Consider the following 5,795-nt stretch of genomic DNA (forward strand, 5'->3'; position numbering starts at 1 on the left):
TTCATCCAGTGTTTGCTGCACAGAGATAATAAAGTGTTGTATCTGCAAAGGTTCACCTCGTCGTTGTCACAGACTGGTCTTCCCTGGTTGCCTGACCCTGCTGAGACCCTTGTCACCATCTGATCTTGCTCAGATGAGGCATGATGAAAAATTAACTTGGTGTACACTACCGTTGAAAAGTTTGGGGTCACTTAGAAATGTCCTTGTTTTTGAAAGAAAAGCAATTTTTTTTTGTCCATTTAAAAGAACATTAAATTGATCAGAAATACAGTGTAGACATTGTAAATGTTGTAAATGACTACTGTAGTTGGAAACAGTTGATTTTTAATGGAATATCTACATAGGTATACAGAGGCCCATTATCAGCAACCATCACTCCTGTGTTCCAATGGCACATTGTGTTAGCTAATCCAAGTTTATGATTTTAAAAGACTAATTGATCATTAGAGGACCCTTTTGTAATTATGTTAGCACAGCTGAAAACTGTAGTGCTGATTAAAGAAGCAATAAAACTGTCCTTCTTTAGACTAGTTAAGTATCTGGAGCATCAGCATTTGTGGGTTTGATTACAGACTCAAAATGGCCAGAAACAAAGCAATTTCTTCTGAAACTCGTCAGTCTATTCTTGTTCTGAAAAAATGAAGGCTATTCCATGCAAGAAATTGCAAGAAACTGAAGGTCTCGTACAACGCTGTGTACTACTCCCTTCACAGAACAGCACAAACTGGCCCTAACCAGAATAGAAAGAGGAGTGGGAGGCCCTGGTGCACAACTGAGCAAGAGGACAAGTACATTAGAGTGTCTAATTTGAGAAACAGATGCCTCACAAGTCCTCAACTGGCAGCTTCATTAAATAGTACACGCAAAACACCAGTCTCAACGTCAACAGTGAAGAGGCGACTTCAGGACGCTGAACAGGCGTGTTCAGGGTGGTATGGCCACAAATATATTTTTTTTTACCCTGTTTTCTCCCTAAATTTGGTTCCTTGGCTCATCTTTGTAACACCTTAATGGGCTCGGGAGAGGCAATGGTTGAGTCATGTGTCCTCTGAAACGTGACCCACTTGGCCGCTTACTTCTTATCACACTGCTTGCTTAACACGGATGTCAGCCGCACCAATGTGTCGGAGGAAACACTGTTCGACTGACGACCGGCGTCAGCTTGCAGGCGCCTGGCTATGTCACAAGGAGTTGCTAGAGCACAATAAGCCAAGGAAAGCACTACCGGCCAAACCCTGCCCTACCCCGCACAGTGTTGGGCCAATTTGATCGAACCCCAGGCTGTAGTGGCACCTCTGTACTGTGTTGCAGTGCTTCTGATAGCATGATGTTGATTCAAAAATAACATTTTACTATCAACTTTTATAAAATCTACAATTCAACAATTTCAACCAACCAATTGAATATAGGATGAAAACATGTTTTACTTTTCTATGTGGAATTTTCAATGCAGTTGAACCTATACCCAATGTAGTTCTGATGATTATGTTTAAATTGATGTAACAACCTATTAGTCAGGTTAAGTCAATGTATTTATTTATTTTTATTTCACCTTTATTTAACCAGGTAGGCCAGTTGAGAACAAGTTCTCATTTACAACTGCGACCTGGCCAAGATGAAGCAAAGCAGTGCGACAAAAACAACACAGTGTTACACATAAACAAACGTACAGTCAATAACATAATTGAAAAAATCTATGTACAGTGTGTGCAAATGTAGAAGAGTAGGGAAGTAGGCAATAAATATTCCATAGAATCAAAATAATTACAATTTAGCATTAACACTGGAGTGATAGATGTGCAGATGATGATGTGCAAGTAGAGATACTGAGGTGAAAAAGAGCAAGAGGGTAAGTAATAATATGGAGATGAGGTGTGCTATTTACAGATTGGCGGTGTCCAGGTACAGTGATCAGTAAGCTGTTCTGACAGCTGATGCTTAAAGTTAGAGAGGGAGATATAAGACTCCAGCTTCAGTGATTTTTGCAATTCATTCCAGTCATTTGCAGCAGAGAACTGGAAGGAAAGGCGGCCAAAGGAAGTGTTGGCTTTGGGAATGACCAGTGAAATATATCCGCTGGAGCACTTGCAACGGGTGGGTGTTGCGGGTGGGTGTGGTGACTAGTGACCTGAGATAAGACGGGGCTTTACCTAGCAAAGACCTATAGATGACCTGGAGCCAGTGGGTTTGGCGACGATTATGTAGTGAGGGCCAACCAATGAGAGCATACAGGTCGCCGTGGTGGGTAGTATATGGGGCTTTGGTAAGAAAAATGTAAGTTTTACCCTAATTTCAATGTTTTCAACACTGGTGGATATTAGATGAATTACATTCTGGTTGATTACATTTTTCATATCCATTTCCAGTATTTTCCAAGTTGATTCCACATCACAATGCATTGACAAATTACGTTCAAACAACATTAATTCAACCAGTGTGTGCCCAGTGGGACTAGTCTAAAGATAAACTTGCCAATTTCCCTATGTGCTCGACAGAAGCCTGGGAAACAAATTAATATAATTTAAACTGAAATTAAATATGTTCTGTAATAAACAAAACTATACAACTGAGTGTGTGTAAATATATGCAACTTTTTTTCTCCCTTCTCTTTTCTTGGCTTCTCATAATGTGGTTAGTTAACTGGCTGATTTTTCCTCACTCATATTTGCATCTCCCTTCCAGACTTGTGCCTTGGAATGTAAGGGAACTCTACTGACCACCGCTGAGTTAAATAAATGCAGGAAGACTCTACAGTCGTGTGCAGTGAACGTGGTCAAGCGTTACAGTGGATTCATTTAAAACAAATTGACAAAAACAAATGGTTAACCTCGCCGTGGCTCGAAAATTGTGTTTATAAAGGAGCGTAAGGCGTTCCCTAAGAAATACGAGGATATGGAGAAAGACCTATGCGTTTTTGGAGGAAGATGAGCGCGGAGATGTTGATTCTGAAAGCAAGATGGGGGTGTACAATGATGACTAAGCAATAAACAAGGTCAAACATTACAGAGGGTTTTTATGCACATTTGGTCCAAAGACGATGAGACGTGAGCAAGGTAGTCGAGAGGAGTTACAAAAGCGATATGGAGGTTTCATGGGAAGAAATCTGACAGAGTTGAAGAACTTGGAAGTGGGACAATCAGAGAGATAGGGTGGCTTTTTACGTCGTTCGTTCAGATGAGGAGCCTAGTTCATATGACGATTTTGGTCTATAGAAAAAACTAACTTCCGCAGATTCACTTGAATTCACTTGAATTCTCACCATTATCCGTATGTGTGCTGCCTAATAGCCTACTGCTTACCTGGTTGTTTGTTGCGGCAGGTTCTAGATCTGTAAAGGCCCATTCCTGCTTGTGTCAGTCATGTTTAAATGCATTCTGTGTGAAGGACTGACTTGTGACAAACCAATTATTTTGTGTGTTATTAAAATATGATTTATTACAATATGCTTGTTTGACAAAAAACATTAATTCATTGTTTTATTAAAGTCGCAAGTTAAACATTTGTGTCACTATACATACAGTGCATTCTGAAAGTGTTCAGACCCCTTGCTTTTTCCACATTTTGTTAGACTTATTCTAAAATTGATAAACTATTTGTTTTACTGAAATACCTTACATAAGTATTCAGAGACTTTGCCTTGCAAATCGAAATTGAGCTCAGGTGCATCCCGTTTTCATTGATCATCCTTGAGATGTTTCCACAACTTGATTGGAGTCCACCTGTGGTAAATTCAATTGATTGGATATGATTTGGAAAGGCACACACCTGTCTATATAAGGTTTCACAGTTGACATTGCACGTCAGAGCAAAAACCAAGCCACGAGGTCGAAGGAATTGTCCTCAGAGCTCTGAGACAGGATTATGTCGAGGTTCCAAAACATTTCTGCAGCATTGAAGGTCCCCCAAAACACTGTGGCCTCCATCATTCTTAAATGGAATAATTTTGGAACCTCCAAGACTCTTCCTAGAGCTGGCCGCCCGGCCAAATTGAGAAATCGGGGGAGAAGGGCCTTGGTCAGCGAGGTGACCAAGAACCCGATGGTCACTCTATCGCTCCAGAGTTCCTCTGTGGAGATGGGTGAACCTTCCAGAAGGAAAACCATCTCTGCAGCACGTTATTACATTTGCAAAAATTTCTACAACCCTGTTTTCACTTTGTCACTATGGGGTGTTGTGTGTAGCATGGAGAGAGAAAAAACCGAATGTAATCAATTTTAGAATAACATGCTGACCAGACCGGACACGTCGAGTGCGTGAGCGTTGCAAAATAAATGTACACATACATGTTATTCAATCATTGCGCTCACGAGCGTCTGCGTGGCCAGACGGCAAAATAGAACTTAGTTCTATTTGTGTCGCTCAACGCACTGAATGTCCTGCCTCTCAAATCTGCTCATTGGTTTTTAGGAGCATATACACGTGCCATATCCTCATAGTTTTTTTGGGAGCATATACCCACATGGGTGATTGAAAGATGAACTGACGTCCACACTCCAGTTGGTTGTAGTGATGCACCGTAAAGTTGGTTGCCAACCACCATATAAAGTCCAAAGAAGAAAAATAAGCCTGAAGGGAGGAGAGATGACAAGAAACTAATTTGGTTTACCGTTTTATATGTGGATTAATTGTCAGTGTAGAAATGAGCTAGCAACAGAAAGCTAGCTAGCTAAATTGCTATAAATGTTTAATGCTTTTCGACCTGTCCCCAAGTTAATATAATTGGCACTAGCACCATCTTGTGGACGAGTAGCCCTACATTGCCAAGAGGACAGCGTGGAGCATTGGACATTGGAGTACCAATGCAGATAGGCTCGTGGTGCATTTCAGCATCATGGAGAGCGCCTTTCCTTGCATTCACAATCATGAGTCAGCTGGAATGATTCATATTGAATCAACTGTTGTAGTCTTTGAAGTTCACCGATTGATTCTTGAAATTGGCATTCCAATCAAAATGTTTTGAACTTTGAACATAAAGTTCCCATCACGAAAGGGAAAATCAAACTCAACAATGAACGGTTATTCACGGTTGATGCCATCTGATTTAATTTGCTTAATTTTATGCATGCCAGCAAGGCCACAACACAACAATACATTAATTGCACTATAACGTTGACAAACGATGTCCACAAACTATTAGGGCCTACATAAAGCTGTCCCAACAGCAGAGCTTTCTTTTCAGCACCATGGAATGAATCCTTACCACTGCTACACCTGGCTATCAGCGTAGTCTTGTCTGGCAGAGAAACAGTTCAGTCAGCCTCATTTACTGCCTTTAAGAAAAACATAGCTGATATGGCTGACTTGCTTGAACAAATGTGGTTTCTACTGACAATTGAGATGTACAAATTATGGCATAAGGGAATGATGAGCGCATAAGAGGCAATCCGTAATTTGACATTTTGACTTAACTCACTAATTAAAGACAATAAGTGAGCTAAGACGGACATGGTCAATATAACTATTTGTTCAGAACTTTTGAAATGTACACGTAAAGAATTCAGAACATGGGCCGTTCTTACAGTATTCTCCCTGTACACCAAGTCAGAAACGTAGGATAAATAAAGGGGGCAAATAAGCAGACAATGAAAGCTCTTACAATATTCAATGATGACATTTCTTTAAAACAGGCTATAGGCTACATGTGCACCACCAGTCAGAACAGTAGGCTAAGTTATGAGGGGGAAAGGGACCGAATTATTAGGGTGAGGCACATAGGCTACTAACAGCTTACTACACAACATACACTTAGCATTACTTTCTTAGATACAGTATACATACAGTGCATTCTGAAAGTG

This window comes from Oncorhynchus mykiss, chromosome 16 (assembly GCF_057628025.1).
Source record: "Oncorhynchus mykiss isolate SJ-2025 chromosome 16, ASM5762802v1, whole genome shotgun sequence".
NCBI classification, from domain to species: Eukaryota; Metazoa; Chordata; class Actinopteri; order Salmoniformes; family Salmonidae; genus Oncorhynchus; species Oncorhynchus mykiss.